Source organism: Erigeron canadensis, unplaced genomic scaffold (assembly GCF_010389155.1).
Source record: "Erigeron canadensis isolate Cc75 unplaced genomic scaffold, C_canadensis_v1 Conyza_canadensis_unscaffolded:253, whole genome shotgun sequence".
Lineage (NCBI taxonomy): Eukaryota > Viridiplantae > Streptophyta > Magnoliopsida > Asterales > Asteraceae > Erigeron > Erigeron canadensis.
Window position 1 is genome coordinate 17,036 of NW_025215662.1, and position 18,947 is coordinate 35,982.

Consider the following 18,947-nt stretch of genomic DNA (forward strand, 5'->3'; position numbering starts at 1 on the left):
ACAACCACCCTTTACGCCTATTTTTGACAATGTACTTGATCCTTACGCCTTAATGGTGGAGTGACGACCCTAGATCAAGCCTATGGTAAAAAGTATACATCACAACTGAGCTATGAGTGATTCTTCATATATTCAACCCCGAAAGTAAGTTATTGGAGTAGAATGATATTGGTAGGATCGTTTGTTTCATGTATGCTTAGTTGATTATCGTGGCTTACGGATTGTTCAGGTATTGTCAAACATTTCGAGTTTTCATTTCGAGCCCTAGCTCGGGGTGTTACACTTCAACCTGCACCAGAAACATTTGATCTCTTCGATGATCTGATTTTATTATCAGAAGGTCACATGGTATATCAAGGCCCACGAGAAGAAGTGCTAAATTTCTTTGAATCGTTAGGTTTTCATAAACCTTTACGCAAAGGAACTGCAGATTTTCTTGAGGAGGTATCGTTTCTCATTACATATATATGTTATCTCTTGAAATATTATCGAAAATTTCACTACTTATGAATAACTCTATGTAGGTCACCTCAATAAAAGATCAGGCTCAGTACTGGGCTGTGATATGTCGTATTTTATACCCATTTCCCACGGTTTATATAGTTAAGTTAGCATGTTTAATGAGTCGTTTTGTATACATTTGTTGCGTTTATGGTATTTGTTAGTGTTTAGCAGATACTTGAGCGTATTTCGGAAGAAAACGACATTCTTGGAGTGAAATAAGTGCTTACGGATGATTTCCGGGTCGTTTGGATGAAGTTTGGTGAAAGTCAACGAAAGTCAAACCTGGAATCAAGACAAGCTGCGCAGCAGCTGTAAAACAGGGGGCCGAAGCTGCGCAGCAGCTCGTCTAGTGGGTTTCCAGCAAAGTCAATGAAAGTCAAACGGTCAACTGCGGTCATTAAATCACTAAATTAAATTTGAACTTCATCAAATGTGCAATCCTAACATTATGTTGAGCGAAATCAAGATGGGTGACTTTTAAATTCTTGTTTTAAACTACAATCTCTTCTTCGATTAATCCTTTGGGATTACTAATTTTCAACTAACTACTTGCATCGTGGCAATTCGGCCACAAAACCCCCCATTTTACTTGAATCATTAAACGTTTTTACAAATGTTTGTTTAAGTCCTTGTGAACGATCTCGGCTTACCAGTTTTTCACTATACTGCATACGATCAGGTACACTGCCTGTGAGTGCGTAGTTATCAGTATTATTCGGTAAATCGTGTTATAAATTTAAAGCTAGATTTCGCACATCAGGCTGATTCGTGAAAACCATATGAATACATTCCGGTTTCAAGGATTTCAGAAGAATACAAAAAGTCCATTTACGGAAGGTCACTGGAAGCATCCCTTTCTGCTCCATTCGATAAGTCCAGAAGTCATCCAACAGCTTTGAGGAAAAGCCAGTATGGTGTATCTAAATGGAAGCTCTTTGAAGCTTGTTTTGAAAGAGAATGGTTATTGATAAAACGGAATAGTTTTCTTTACATTTTCAAGACGGCCCAGGTATTCTTTTATTTTTAGTATGGCGATTTTAGCATTTGGCTGATCATCCTTTATTTTAACATGAAATATATATTTAAAATTAATACATTCACATGATGTACAGGTTACATTTGTCGCGTTTATTACATGCACACTCTTTATAAGGACACGAATACATCCCACGGATATGATGGAGGGAGGCCTTTATCTTAGCTGCTTATTTTTTGCACTTGTGCACATGATGTTCAATGGATTTGCTGAACTCCCACTTATGATATTCCGGTTACCTGTATTTTACAAGCAACGGGATAACAACTTTTATCCTGCATGGGCTTGGTCTGTTTCTAGTTGGATACTGCGTGTTCCATACTCAATTGTTGAAGCTGTTGTATGGTCTGTTATTGTTTAATATAGTGTTGGCTTCTCTCCTAGTGCAGGAAGGTATGTCCTGTTTCTTTGTTTTTAACTACTTTTGGCATGCTGCATGGTGGGTTGGGTAATGGGTCAAAAGGGGTGGTCAAAGCAAGTTCATTTTTAGCAAGTGTCAGAACGAGCAGGGTTAGAATTGCCTTCAAACAGTTTCATATAAGTTAATTATGATCACCAAAAAGTACTATTTGAATAATGGGAAGACATGTCAACTGGCAAAGGAAAGCAGATATTAAACCGGTGTACTCACCCGTGCGCAGAGTTCCAATGCTTGTGGCTGGAAGACGGTACAAGAGAGTGACTGATAAAAGAAAAAACGCACCATATAAAACTTATGCAAAAAAGAAAAGAAAAAGAGAAACACTAAACAAAAGATACTGATTTTGCAGATATCATCTCCTAGATGCTAAAAGAAAAGGGCAAAGAATACTTACCATTAGCTGTTGTTTAAGAATAATAATTATCTGATCCATGGAATAGGCTTGAAAAGTCACAACCATAGGCTTACCTAGCGTACAAAAGACATTAACCATAAGTTAGTACAATGCCCCCCCAAAAAAACATATCCCTAAATATTGCTTCAGCAAATTGAAACAAACCAAAAGAAGAGTTTACATGTTAAATGAAATGGAGAGAATAACTCACAATTTAAAGACTGCAGTTTTGGTAGAAAACGGTCTGCTAAGTCGATCGCATTAGCTATACCTGTAAAAAACAATGCAGTATGAGAAACTTTCCAAATTCGGAACAATATAAGTTCAAGAATGCTCTGTCAAGCTATACCTATCAATATAAGTTTTGAAAAGGGCAATGTTGTTAGCATAAACAGATCATGAAGCACCACTCGGTCCTTAGTGATCAAGTAATCAAGCACATCAGCAATCACCAACTTGCCAATAACTCAGATATAATTACCTTCTCTATGATCTACAAGCTAGGATTATATGTAGTCAACTTATGAACCATTTCAAAACAAGTATCACTAATCTCAGCGCAAAGCGAATAAAAAGCAAATAGATTTTCTATCTGATCACTAATCATGTTTGCATACAAAGGCTAAAATAAGTTGAGTGATGGAATTTACATCATTTTAGTGTCGGCTGACTGCTGCTTTTGAGAATACAGTTGCTGAAGTTGTCGTAAGGGCGTAGAACGAGCAGTGAGTTTCTTATTTGGTTGACTCTTTTCATGTATCTGCCAAAGACGTCGAATATTGAGCATTATGTTGGTGAGATATGCATATCAATATCAATGTCATGAAAAATTAGCACCTTGTTGAAAATTTCTGAAGTGCTTGTGAGAGAAGTACAGTTTAAGTTCAAAATATCCGGCAGATCGCCCCCTGTCTGCAAATTTATCAATCAACATTCCATTACTTCTAACTTAACATAATCATTCATAAATACTACATGCCTCACACCCATTTCTAATAAACTTCAAGGGGCAAATGATTTCTTTTAATAAAAAAACAGCTGCTACAATGATAATAATCTATTTATTATCTATATATATCAAAATGAAAAAAAGAGGGAAAAGCAAAATGACACCTCTTTAGCCCAAAGAGTAAGAGACCCTTTGACATTATCCATAGAAAGTGACTTTCCGGTGCCAGGACAGCCACAAATATACAAACTCCCAGACTTATCTTCCTCAACACATTTCCTACAAAACTCCACTATCCTTCTCTGCTCATCTCACGACACACTATCGTCGGTGGAGTCGTCGATACGTGTAACGCCTCCTTCACCGCACTCAACTGCTCCATATCTACAAACTATTTATTAAAAAAACACATCACTCAATTATTAAAAAAAAAAAAAGAAAAGGCATACATACACTATATACTATAGTCTTAATATAGCAACATAGTTTCAGTTCCTGTCCTAATACAGACAAGTTAATAAACCCTAGCCTCGAAAAACATTAATGGACTATAGATACTATATACCTGTTGGATTCCATAAAACTATCCAACAACTTCTTTTTGATCATTTACCCAGACTTAATAAAATCATTCAAACAAATTATATTATTATTATTATTATTATTATTATTATTAGATAACAAAAATTATAGATACGGATATATATAGATATGTGTGTGTGTGTGTGTGTGTATACTTACATGCGAATATGCGATAGGATTTTATCTGGAGAATCTTTGACCGATCGACGGGGCGATTTACGCTTCAACGGAAATAAATTAATAGAAACTAGATCATCGATTGAAGAAGAAGAAGTTGAACTGGATCTTAGTCGTCGTTTCTGAGGTGTGACGTCACCACTGCCGGTGACGGATATCGGAGACGATCTATTTCCGGCGATTGACGGCATCTTTAATTATTGGAAAATAAATAATAAATAATTAATTAATAAATTCGGGGAAATATTTAATTTTGAGGATGGAAATGGCGAGTATATTCAGGAGGAGGGAGAATATGTTTTCGCGGGAAGGCCATAGTGGAAATACACAATAGTGTCAACATTGGGAAGGGATCAAGTTGTTCTAGAGCCTTGGATTGAAAAGGGTTAAAATTCAAAGTTTAATACCAACGAATCGGCGGCTGATGGCTGTTAGTCACGACTACTACATAAAAGCTCCAACGAGAGGGGTCAAGATTTGGCTGGCTAGTCGGATGCATTACACAACGTGTTGAAAAATAAATTGGAGCATTCCTATTAGGAAAGATGAGGTTTGTGAAGATCTCTAAAACAAACCTTCGATGACGGTTAATTCTACATCATTGGGTTTTAATGAGTCGTTTATAGACATGTTTTTAAGTTTCAGAGTTTAATCCCGAGGTATAATATAAAATTTCCTCTTACTTTAATCTTAGCTTCATATTTGTAATGTGAACTAGGAAAATACAAAATAATGCAAAAAATATAATTAGCTTTTACAAGATAAAAAGTATCCTTTATATATTACCAGTTCTAATACTCGTATGATGTACGGTAGCTAAATTATAATAAACAGTAATGATATATATATAATATGTAACAACCTTACTTTGTAAATATAATATATGTGCTAGTTATGTTGTTTATGATCCCGCAAGGCATAGTTATACTTAAAACTAGTGGATAATGCCCTAAATTAGCAATCCAAAGCTATTGGTTAGTTCTAAATTAAATTTATAAAGTACCATTGAACAAAAATTTTATTAACGGTTAATCAAATTATAAATAATAACGAAAATCTCACAAGTTGAGATAACAACCAAATTTTTTTATAAATGTCCAACAATTTAATCATCAAGCCAACTAAATATTATTTGGACATGGAAATACCATAAGCAATCCCAAAATCTCTAATAAGCAACGTTTCGATAAAAAATCATATAAAATAACTGAAAGTATTTAAAATTATATAAAATAACTGAAAATATTTAAAAATCAAATATTCAAAATTTTCTTAATAGTCAAATCCACTGCATAAATGAGTGGACAAACAAAATATTAGAATACATACAAACAATTAGCAACAATAATTTTGTGAAATAAACTTGTTATATTGATTTAGTATAAAACACATATTGATATAGACGCTTTTATATGTTAGTAATTAACAAACTTATATATTAGAAAAAAGGTGCTAGCAATTATTTATTTAGAAACAAATTAAAAATTGATTATTTTATTCATAATATGTGATTTTATTTTATTGATATTGTAACAAAAAAGGAATGTAGTATATATTAAATGGGAAAAATTCATAAAGATGACACATAGGATTTATCTTATGTGGCAAAATCTAAAGATAGTTTTAAGTTGAGTTGGATGACTTTATTATTATTTTATTAGATATATATATATATATATGGAAAGGAATATGTGGAGTTTGGATATAAAATCTCTCACACGCTAATTTTTTAAACCATAAAATTCATAGGGTCATGTGATTTATTTATTTTGCAACAAATATTAAAAAATGATATGTGAAGAGATCTATACCTAAGTTTGGGTACAAGATAGTCACATATTCACTTTTCTTATATGTATAATATGAAGAAATGAAATTATGATTTTATATATGATTTGTATTTAATTAAGATGTTTATAAGCTTTTGTGATGTTAAGAATTATTATCATTATAGATTATTTGATATTTGTAAAAGTTTTTATATTATTAAGATATTTAAAAAAAATATTAGTTAATAATCCTATAAAATATATACTAACAAGTTTCTTAATAGGTGTACCTGTAAATTTTCATGTTATGTTCGTGTTTGACCTTAATATGTTTATGTCTTAACAGGTTTCGTGTAATATGTTGTGTCAGTCTTAGACTACATAAATCTAAGTTAAATATTTGTTTCCTATTGATAATTTAAACAAAGCTAACCTCTATTTTATATGATTTTAATTTGGGTAATGATAAATCCTTCTAAATCATTCTTTTAATAATCCTTCATAAATTGTAAGATCACGACTATAGCAATATTAAGAAATCAGTGGCGAAGCCAAAATTTATAATTTGGATGGGCCAAAACCACTAGTATTACAAAACTTTCCGAATCGAGTTAAGTAATCCTTGAGTACTCGCTGCAAGGTAGAACGTCAAATCAATGTAAGCCAGCAGATTAGTTTGAATTATCCCCACATTGTTCAAAGAAACATTTAACAAAATAAGAAGACAGATTAAAAAAAACTTTGTTTACACAATTATTTGGTATAGTCTTTAAATTATTTAAACTATAGTTAAAAGGAAAGGATGGAACTCCTAAACCCCAACATAGAACGTATAATTTTAGACAAGAATAATAAAAATACTCTCTCTAATTTGTTACTCCGTAGCATACTACTCCCTCCGTCCCATTTTAATTGTCCTATTTTGACTGGTAAAGTCTTTTTCTTCCGACTTTGACCGTAAATATCTTTGTTTGTGTTATATATTAGTTGATAAAAGTTATATCAATGAAAAGTACATCTATAACTTAATCAATTAATATATGTTATATCAAGTTTTATATAACAGAAACAAAAATATTTATTGTCAAAGTTGAAAGAAAAAGACTTAAAAAGTCAAACTATGACACTTAATATGGGACGGAGGGAGTAATTAATAATTACTAACATACTAGTTAATCAATCCGGGTTCACCCGGACATATTAATTAAAAAAATAATCTTGTTAATTCTAAAAATACTTATAAAAAATAATCTTGTTTTATTATATAGAAATCTCTCTATAAAAGTCGGTCAGTCAAATTAATTAAACATATGTGGATGAGCCATATACACTATAAATCAACATTTTATAAACTTTTACGTATAAATATCAATATCATTTGAATGTTTGGGGTAATCCATATATATCTTTTGAAGAAAGAATAATTTTAGGAAGATTAATTATTTTTCTTTTAATTTATAGTAACAGTTTAGACAAATGATTCGTATAACAACTCGATCGCTAAATGCTATATGAGGATTTGTGTTAAATAAAAGCTTTCCTAGTTTCCTTGATACATTTTAATCTTCTATCTAAAAATGTATGTAAGAACAACACTTATGATACGTGCGACTTGCAAATTGCAATACATAATACTTCTCTAAAAACTCTATACACAGTTCCAATGACGCTTTGGACATAAAACCCTATCTTGAAAAGGTTAATAGGTGGTTACATTAGCAACACGCCAACACATCGGAAACAATCCTAAGAAACAATGATAGTTTTCGATTTTAATATCTTTGAGATGGTGACACTAAAACTACCCCAAACAATATTTCGACATGGCTTAAACCTCAGTTAAAAGCCATACAAATATATTTGAGTCAAGCTGTAACGTTAAGATGATAAAAAAAGGTCTGAATAGGAAAGTTTGGGTTTAGGTCTAATCGGCCCAATTGGCCTATCAAAAGGAATTATCTATACTATATTATAAAAAAAGAATAGTCCCCATGTTGATAGTTACATGGGAAAAAATGTCTAAAAATACCCTTAATGATATAATTACATTATTAGTTTTTAATTTTTTAAATTTGTCAATTAACTCTTTACATTAATTACTTTTACATCAATTATCTATATCACTCAACACCGCCTCTACCATCAACAGTCGTCCCCCACCAACACTGTCTCCATCACGAACACCGCCGCATAGCACGAGTACCGTGCTAGTAATCTATAATTAACATGGCCTTTCTAAAAATAATTATTGAAAATTCTTTAACAAAAATAATTTTACACTCTCATTGAATTTTTAACACAAGAAACTATATAATCGAACCGAAAATATGAATCGACTATATGAGTAAATGGCAATTTATTTTGTACTAGCTTAGTAACCAGCGTATTACAAGACAAATCAAGAAAAAATATAGTTTAAAAAATACTAAAAAATGTTTGTATATATCATGTAAGTCTTCAAAAGATATTATGAACTCGATACAATTTTTATCTAATTTCATTGATTTATCTTGATCGTTTAGTTTTTAGCTATGTTTGGACGGTAGACAAAACCCAACCAAAAAACTCAATACTCATAAATAAAAAACCATTATTAAAAAAAGTCAAGTATACTTTAGATCTAGATTTAATTAATACCTATAATATTATATATAAATATTGCCACCAATGAGTGGGCTTGAAATTAAATATGATCCGTTTGATACACCAATTGCTTCATTTAAGCCGTTAAAACTCTTCCATTTAATAAGGATTCTATCTAAAAGTTAGTTAGATTCTTAAAAAAAACGTGTACTATTGTTACCGGTATATAAACGTGACTTGAAATAAAATTATAGATAATATATAACTAACTCCCCTTTTATGAGCAAAAGCTTTATTTGAATAACATGAGAGATAACTAACTCCCCTTCATATATTACGGGTACACAACTATATATATATATATATCTATAAAAATCACCATCTACCATATTCGACATTCATTTCCCAACCCATTTCCTATATCGTTACAAACGATCCACAACTATTATGAGTTTATCACCTTCTTAATATCTCTACATACGATCCATCACCATCATCATCATCTAAGAGGAGGGACATATCGGACATGATCTGAAATCTTCATCGAACCAAGTTCACCAATTAGACAGTTCGAAGTCGGGTGCTGTTGTGGCGTGGAGCTAACTTTCTAGCGGGTGGAGGGTTGGTTAGGCCTCTCCGAACCGGATTGTCACGGGTGTATCACTTGCTGACCGTCTGACACCATTGGCAGCAAGATGTCACCGGGATTTCATGTTGTGAGTCGAGGATGAGAAATGTGGGGGCGTACCATTTAACACTTCTAAAAATCCTATATATATATAGGGTAACACTCCGGTGAGAACACTTTTAAAATAAGAACGGTGAGAACACCTTAAAAACATCATTTTGATGCATTAAAAGTTCATGAAACTAACATAGTGCATAACTAATTATCATTATTTAAGTGATTAACAACACATTCATCCGTCAAAATCGAAATAATCATGTTTTTTGTTTTGTGCATCCATCTTGGATGCATATTCATCAAAATGATGCATCCAACAAAAGACGTGATTTTTTCGATTTTGATGAATCAATGTGTTGTTAAACACTTAAATAATGATAATTAGTTATGCACTATGTCAGTTTTATGGACTTTTAATGCATCAAAATGATGATTTTAAGGTGTTCTCACTGTTCTTATTTTAAAACTGTTCTTATTTGATTGTCCCCCTATATATATATATATTAATATTCTTCGAACTAAGTCACGAAAATGATACCAAAACACTCGCAAACAAATTCCGAACAAATTAACCTTGACCAACAATTAAACCGATCTATGGTACCAAAACACTCGCTGGAAAATGTGAAACCCTCGCCGGAAAACTTAAAATGTTGTTAACTCACTTGTATCTTGGAATTAATGCATAAAACCACCACCAAACTGTTCAAAACATAATTTCGCACAAACCCTAGGTGAAAAAAATCTGAAATAAAGTTTCTCGGAAAACAAGACACCTCGCCGGAAATTCAAAGTCCGACAAGATAGCGGTCTGGCGGTGAGGTTGGCTAGAACTGAAGAGCGGAAGAGATCAGCGTGGGGGAGAAGAATAGAAGTATACAAGTGGAATAAAATCATACAACAACATCATGGCTTTTTCGTTTGATTAACGTGAATAATGGGTTTGTTTGAATCATGGGTTTGTTTTCATTCATTTTCATCTTGTTATTGTTTTCATTGATTTTGCCTTTTAATTTCGGTTTTGTGTTTCAGAGATCCGTGAATAATGATGATGATTATGAAGAGTGAAAATGATATTTTGATGATGATGATGAATAATGAAAGCACACCAGATCAAATAGATTGCTATTCTGAAAAAGTGGGGTCCACATGAATATTAAAATGTATTACCGGGTAGAAATATCATTTAACCGGTAAAAGTCCAATATAGTTGGTTTAGCCAGTTTTTTTCCTCACAATTGGACGAAATTTAGTTTTGACCTCAATAAAATAAAAAGTGACAAGTTGAGGTACTTTCCAAATAAAAAAGCCCTTATTTTAATGTTATAATGATGTCATAAATTATTTAGTGAACGAATGAAATAATTTTCCTATCAGTCTTATTTTAAGGCATTTTCATTTTATTGAAATTTCTACTAGACAACTAGTTTTCCTTCGATCTCGAGCTTTCGCGTAAATAGGGGTAAGCGACATAGAAAAATAAAAGCACATACTGGAATGAGGACACATTTCGTTTTGAAACAAGTTATCGACCCCGTGTCACAAATGGCACTTCCGAAATAGGAAGGACACTTTGGTTGGCGGAATAAACAACTTGTGCCAAAACGGAAGGTGCGAGAGTAGTGTGTGCATCAACATAGCAATACAAATAAGGCGCTGAACTTACTACCAGCATATGCACACCATAACAATCAACAATTTCGCCATAGAAAATAGATGGGAAGGGAATCCAAAGGTCCCCCCCCCCCACACTTGAGTTGCACTACAGCTATCAATTACCTGCTCACATTTCATCAGAAAACTCATCATAATATCAAGCATCCAATATTATAATGTTATTGCAATCAACGAACAGAAAAAGAAAAACAACCACACATAATGTTTCATCACCCCGTAGGGCGGATACAAACCAACCAAACGAGAATTAAAAAGTACGGAATAGGAAATTGTTCAAACAAATAATACAACTGAACCAACTGGCTTCTTCCATAACTGTAAGAATCACTGTGGTGGAGGATGTGGTAGGTAATGTTGGTAACCAGGGAGGTTACCGTAATCGAAGAAAGAACCAACCACCTGCTCAGCAAACGTCGGCTCAGAAGCTCCGGTCTGGCTCACGTCCATACCTGCATAAGTACCTGTATAAGAACCAAAACAAACCGGCATATCCGGTCCCAAAGCACATGGATCGTGACTGTGAGGTTCCTCAACCACATGCTCGGGAGGAAAGTAGAAACCTCCACCAACTCGCTGATGTAGGATAAACATGGCGGGAGGACGATAATCTGGAAGATCCATGGATGGGCTAAAATCCTGCCCTCTCAACTGCGCCTCCCACATGGGCTGGTAACGGCGCAAATCATACACGACTCTCCCAAGTCCAGAACCCATCATAGTCATATCCCCTCCAACCTGCTCCCTAAAACTATCCATACGACCGTGGAAAGCTTGCTGATCAGCATACATCCTCTCTACCACAGACTGAAGAGACGAAAAATCAATACCTGCTGGAGCCCGCCTCCTCGGCTGCTCCTGCGGAGCATCCCTCATGTCAACATCCTCAGCTTCCTCCATGACTGCAGGCGGTGCAACAAACCCAGTATCATCCAGCAGCCTAGAGTTCTCCGTCTGCGTCATCTGCTTCACAATTTTGGCCCTCACCAACTCGGCCTCAGTCAAAGCCTCCTGAAAGATAGGGGGCGAAAGATCGGTTTGGCACTCATCCGTGTCAAAAATGCCCATGTGCCAATAGATCATAGTAACAAAGTGCCCCAAAACCAGCTTCGAGTCGGAGTGGTTCCACATCCTATCTAACACAACAATGGGGGCCAAAGCAAACCTCTTAGGCGCCCCCTCAACAAACAACTTCATCAACCAGAGATCAGTCTGGTACGCCTTGTCCCAGTGAGTGGACCGCTGTACCAGAAACGTGACAATCATGCGAGTAAGCATCCTCAACCGCACACTTTTGATCTTAGAAACACTGCCTGACCCTCCAGACGGCCAAACTTCACCACCAGTAATCCGAGTCCAGTACTGAGGAATGGACTCACCATCAAAGTCTTGCTTAACATATAGGCCCTGTCTCAACAAACCCCGAAACTCGCTGATCTTCAACTGGTCCAGAGTGTACATCCCAGTATAATAGTCAAACTAGGCAATAGATATCTTCCTCGCAACACCCCCACAGTGGAAGGTCACACACGCTCCTCAAATATCCTTCACCTTATTCAACTCCTTCGTCACCTTCAGAGTTGAATAGAACTCCAAACACAACTCCCTATACACAGGCTCCCGTTGTTGAACACATTCTGCCACATATCACTCACAACCAACCTATCCCCAACCTGAGCCTCTATCCTAAACCACCCATTAATGTCGGCTTGAATGCCGAAATGCTGGGCGACAGTGGAGCAAGATATCTAGGTGGACAGACCACCTCCTTGTGGATGGAGTACAACTCATTGAGAAAGTTATTCTTGTGGGGTTGTTTATCCCTGCTAAATTCTAACCACGTATGCTTCTCATTCAACTGCCCTGGCCAAATTTGAGTGTTGGCGCTTCTACCGCCTCCCAAGAAGCTTTAGCTTGTTTCTGTGCCGACCCGCTTCCTTGGCCCTCCTCGATTTGCTTCCTCTTGTTGGTTCCTGAAGCATCCTACAAGCACAAATCATAAGACAAATAAACATGTTAAACTTGGAATACAAACTAGGAACCGTATTAAAATCAAAGAAAATTCGTGCAGGAATGTGCCCCACTGCGGCGCAGTGGGCATCAATACCCCTCACTGCACCGCAGTGAGGCTAAGTCCACAAATTGGCCGAGGTTTACCACTGCGGCGCAGTGGTATGAAGTAACCCTCACTGCGGCGCAGTGAGCTAGACCCTTCACCACTGCGGCGCAGTGGGATGGTGTTTCTGGGCATGTTTTTGGTGTTCATCACAAATTTCCAGATTAAGGGGTGCAATAGTCCAACTAAATAGCAATCTTTCAACAATTTAGCACTACAAATCCTTTCATTAACCTCCCCCACACTTGTTCATCAAAAAGCCCTAATATTTTTTTTCAAAACCCTAGGTTCGATTTAGACTCAAATCCGGATGAACAAGTGTTAGATTCATGAAATTGAACACTACATTATCATCCATACTCCTTAATCAACAAAACCCACCAATCAATTCAACAATTACAACCTAAAAATCAAGAAACTAAATTAAAGGTTAAAAGGAAAATAAACAAGAAAAACTTACATTCTTTCCCATGGTAGTGATGGATAGTTGATAATCTAAGAAGAGAAAGAAAAAGAATGCAAGAATTTGGTGGAGAAGGGAGTGATTCTCGGAATCAAATGTGTTCTTGGGGGTGAGTTTCGTTTTGCCTTAGAGAGAAAAAAAGGAAGGAGTTTGAGATTTGAATATGTGGTTAAAACACCCTCTTCTTTCCTTTTTTACTTAAACACCCGCTCCCCCTCTTGACCAGTCAACATACCCACTGCGGCGCAGTGGGCTAAGGCCTTCCTCACTGCGGCGCAGTGAGGCTTTGAGCAACTTATGCCGAGCATTTGGACTGCGGCGCAGTCCTCCCCTCACACCCCCACTACGGCGCAGTGGGCTAATGGTCAAGTTAAGCCATGGAAATTGACTGCGGCACAGTCGGTTTACCACCCCACTGCGGCGCAGTGGGGGACTTTTCCAGAAAAAATCTTTCGGTTTTAAACACAAACTTACCTCAATTGCTTCACACCACTTCTGGACCTGCACATTCTTAACAAAACAGATTAGACCTATCTAACGAATAAAAATCAAATTGACAAAATCAAACACGGGTTGCCTCCCGAGAAGCGCTTAATTTATTTACGAGTCGTGAGCTAGACTCGATTACCATTTCAAGCTTGTGAATCAAAAATGGGGATTTTTTCAACCATCCCCTCCTCCTGCTCTTCTTCCAGATACAATTTGAGCCTATGACCATTGACAATGAAAGACCCATTTCCATCCCTTTTAAAAAGTTCGACATACCCGGACGGATACACATGTTTAATTACAAAAGGACCTATCCACCTAGAAGTTAATTTCGGTTGTTTGATTTTAAACTTTGACAAGAATAACAAAACTTTTGCACCAACCTTAAATTCCTTCCTACGGATCCTTTTATCATGGTAAATCTTGGTCTTTTCTTTGTAAAGCCGGGAATTCTCATAAGCTCCCAATCTAAGCTCATCGAGCTCATGAAGTTGCTACAGCCTAAGCTCACCGGCCTCCATCATGTCTAGGTTCAATTCCTCAACGCCCAATACGCCTTGTGCTCTAATTCAATCGGTAAGTGACAAGTCTTACCATAGAGCAATTTGTATGGCGTAGTGCAATAGGTGTCTTAAAAGCGGTCCTAAATGACCACAAGGCGTCATCTAACTTTTTTGACCAAACATTGGGGTTATCCCCGACTGTTTTTTCCAAAATTCTTTTCAAAGCCCTGTTGGTGTTTTCCACTTGACCACTGGTCTGTGGGTGATAAGAAGTTGAAAAGTAATGATGAACGCCATACTTCTTAAGAACCTTATCTAGTTGATGATTAGCAAAATGTGTTCCATCATCACTAATTAAGGCTCTAGGGCAACCAAACCTACTAAATAACTGTTTCAAGAATTCAGTGACTACCCTCGCGTCGTTTGTAGGCAAAGCCTTGGCTTCGGCCCACTTAGACACGTAGTCAACAACAACTAGGATTACTGAGACTTGTTAGACGGTGGGAATGGTTCCATGAAGTCTATGCCCCAAATGTCGAAAACCTCACATACCTGAATCCCTTGTTGTGGCATTTCATCCCGTTTTGTGATGCTTCCTTGGCGTTGGCAAATGTCACAGGTTTCAACCAACGTTTGGGCCTCTTTGAAGATTGTCGGCCAATAAAAACCTGTATCAAAACCTTCTACCTGTAACTGACGGACCATAGTGACCTCCGGTTGGCCCGTAATGGCAAGCATCTAAAATCTCTCTAGTTCAGCTCCTGCAACACATCTTCTGACCATACCATCTGGACAAATTCGAAACAGATATGGATTATCCCAGAAATAATGCCTAGCATCCGATATGAGCTTCTTCTTCTGTTGACCCGAGAAATCATTTGGTATTTCACCTGCAACCAAATAATTAGCAATGTCAGCAAACCAAGGACCTTCATCAGAATTAGAAATGACATTCAAATATTCCTCCCGGTTTGGGTCCTCCAACCGGCTCAAGTGATCAGCTGCTAAGTTCTTGGCACCTTTCTTATCCTTGATTTCAATATCAAATTCTTGCAACAATAGAATCCATCGAATCAGTCTAGGCTTTGCATCTTGCTTAGAAAACAAATACTTCAAAGCAGAGTGGTCAGTGAAAACAATAGTTTTACTTAGTACTAGATATGACCGAAACTTATCAAATGCAAAGACTACCGCAAGTAACTCCTTCTCTGTAGTAGTGTAATTTTGCTGGGCGGGATTCAAGGTTTTACTAGCATAATAAATTGGCTTGAAATGCTTATCATCCCTTTGCCCAAGCACGACTCCTACAACATAGTCACTTGCATCGCACATCAACTCAAAAGGCGATTCCAATCCGGTCCAACCATAATGGGGGAGTTGGTCAACTTCTCCTTCAACACCTGAAAAGCACTTAAACAAGATTCATCAAAAACAAAGGGACGTCCTTCTCCAACAAGTGGGTCATCGGACGAGTAATCTTAGAGAAATCCTTAATGAATCTCTGGTAGAAACCTGCATGGCCTAGAAAACTACGCACCCCTTTCACATTGGAAGGCGGGGGTAACTTGGTTATCACATCAATTTTGGCCCTATCAACCTCTATTCCGGCCCTAGACACCTTATGACCTAGAACAATTCCCTCGGTCACCATGAAGTGACACTTCTCCCAATTCAAAACTAGACGAGCCTTTTCACACCTAGTCAACATCTTATCTAGGTTATGCAAACAAGACCTAAAAGAATCCCGAAAACCGAGAAATCATCCACGAAAACCTCCATTGAGGTTTCAAGCATGTCCTGGAAAATGGCTATCATGCACCTTTGGAAGGTGCCCGGGGCGTTACACAAGCCAAAAGGCATTCGCCGGTAAGCAAAGGTACCAAATGGGCATGTGAAAGTGGTCTTTTCTTGGTCTTTCGGGTCAATGGGTATTTGGAAATACCTGGAGAACCCATCCAAGAAACAAAAATATTCATTTCCGGCAAGTCTTTCCAACATTTGATCAATAAATGGGAGGGGAAAATGATCCTTACGGGTGGCATCATTCAACTTACGGTAATCTATGCAAACCCGCCAACCCATGACAGTCCTAGTGGCCAAAGTTCATTATTTTCATTTTCAATGACCGTCATGCCCCCCTTTTTGGGAACACAGTGGACGAGACTTACCCAAGAACTATCAACTATCCGGAAAATGATCCCTGCATCTAAAAGTTTAATCACTTCTTTCTTAACCACCTCCTTCATATTTGGATTAAGCCTCCTTTGTCTCTGGACAACGGGTTTAGCATCATCAACAAAATCTATCTTATGCATGCAAAAATCAGGACTAATACCTGGAATGTCGGTAGTTTTCCAAGCAAAAGCCCGCTTATGAGCTTTAAGCACGGCCAAAAGAAGATTTTCTCGTCACTCGAAAGTGCGGACGAGATGACGGTAAAGTGGATTTACCTGCCAAGTAAGCATACTCCAAGTGGGCAGGCAATGGCTTGAGCTCCAGATCAGTAGGGGGTACATCAACCGAATTTGGCACCCTTGAGCTTCCATCAGCAACCACCTTTTTGAAGCTCTCATTTTCTGGAGGTGTCTCATCCATATCAAGCCACATCACCTCTGCAAACAAATCATCATCACCAATATCTCCAGCTCCCAAGCACACGAGCTCTTCATCAACTTCTGTTTCCATGAATTCCTGAAATTCTTGATCCAAGCATCATCAATTACGTCAATCCTGAAACAAGATTCATCAGTCGAGTAAGAATGCTTAATAGATCGTTCAACATTAAACACTATTCTATCTGTACCTACTCCCAACGAATTTCCTTATCTTTCACCCGGATGATAGCATCCGCGGTGTTAAGGAATGGTCTACCTAAAATCAAGGGTACCTTAGTGTTTTCTTCCATTTCTAGGATCACAAAATCAACAAGAAAAACTATATGACCCACTTGGACAGTCATGTTCTCAGCAATCCCAATGGGATACTGAAAAGAGTGGTCAGCTAGTCTTATACTCATACGAGTAGGTCTCAAAATACCGGAAGCCAACTTACTCCAATCGAGTAAGGCATCAAATTATTCTTGCACCTAAATCTGCTAATGCCTTACAAGTCAAAGTACGAATGGAACAAGTTATAAGAAAACTCCCTGGATCCTCAAGCTTAGGCGGAATCTGTTGATTCTGCAAGATAGCAGAACACTAGCATTGAGATACGTCGCCTTCACCTCATCCATTTTCCTTTTGTCTGTAACAAGTTCCTTGATAAACTTCGCATAGTTTGGCATTCCCTGTATCAAATCAACTAAAGGCACATTAATATGAACATTTTTAATCATGTTAACAAATTTATCATATTGTTACTTCAATTTGGCCTTTCTGAACCGCTGTGGAAATGGAACCTTAGGCTTATATGGCTTAGCCTCAGGTGTCACCGCCGGTTCTGGTGGGATAACCGGAGTCTTCACAGTCGGTTGATCTTCCATCACAATCTCCTCATCGACATCTTCTGCTTCTTCATTTCATGTATCCTGCACATCTGAAACAACAACATTAGGATTAGGAGGAGGGGCATAGGATCTACCTGTACGAGTAGTAATGGCCTTGCCTGCTCCTAACGAACAGGCGGTGGAGTGTACTTCTGACCATTGTTGGATCCTTGATTCTGCTGGGTGTTACTAGGCAAAGCACCCTGGGGCCTAGTCAGAGCAGCCATCCTGCTTTCAAGATCCTTAAAGTTAATATCCTGATTTTTGGCATTCATCTCCACCTTGCCATTAATCCTGTCTAGCCTCTCACTCAACTCCCTAGTATCCTCTTTTATATTCTGGATACATGTGTTTGTCTCAATCTGATTACTCATCATCTGCTTCATCATCTCTCTCAGCTCGGCATTAGGATCGGTAATAGAAGAGGAAGAACCCGATCCTTGGCTTTGCTTAGTCTCCTGCTGCTGTGGCTGACTTTGATAATTGCTCTTTTGCCACCTGTTACCAGAAAAATGAGAAGTATTAGCAGGAAAAGAAGAGTTATAAGAATTGTTACCTGATGACCGATTCTGAAACCGGTGTTTCTCTGAAAACCTCCTTGCTGATTCTGAACAAAATTAACATCTTCAGGTCCCCGGTTGGGTCACTCTTCGAATAGTGTATGTCTCCACAATGATCACATCCATCAGCTAGCACCTTCACATCTCGCTCTAGATATCCAAACCTCGATTCTTGGTTAGCAAACCCTTTATCCATCCTTACCGATAAAGCTTGAATCTCATCAATGACACTAGAACTGTTGCTTCCATCGGCCCTTGCAACCTTACTTTGCATGAAACGGCTCTCATTCTTCATAAACCTCTTATCATCCATGGCCGCATTATCCTTCACCATTCGCTCCAAAATGTCAAAACCTTCATTTGGAGTAATCTTACTAAAACTCCCACCAAAAGCATATCCCATCTCTCTTTTAGAAGCCTTGGTCAATCCATCAAAGAACAATTCAACATACTTCTCCTTGGTCAATTCATGACCCGGACAATTCCTCAACATTTCTTTAAACCGGATCCATGCATCTACCACATCTTCCCCATCTTCTTGCATGAAAGACCTAATCA

The 18,947-nt window shown here is 37.3% G+C and overlaps 1 pseudogene; it reads right to left on the minus strand.

Annotated features, from left to right (window-relative positions):
* Window positions 1-1,920: 1,920 nt before the first annotated feature.
* LOC122584384 lies at window positions 1,921-3,719 on the minus strand (annotated as a pseudogene).
* Window positions 3,720-18,947: the final 15,228 nt, after the last annotated feature.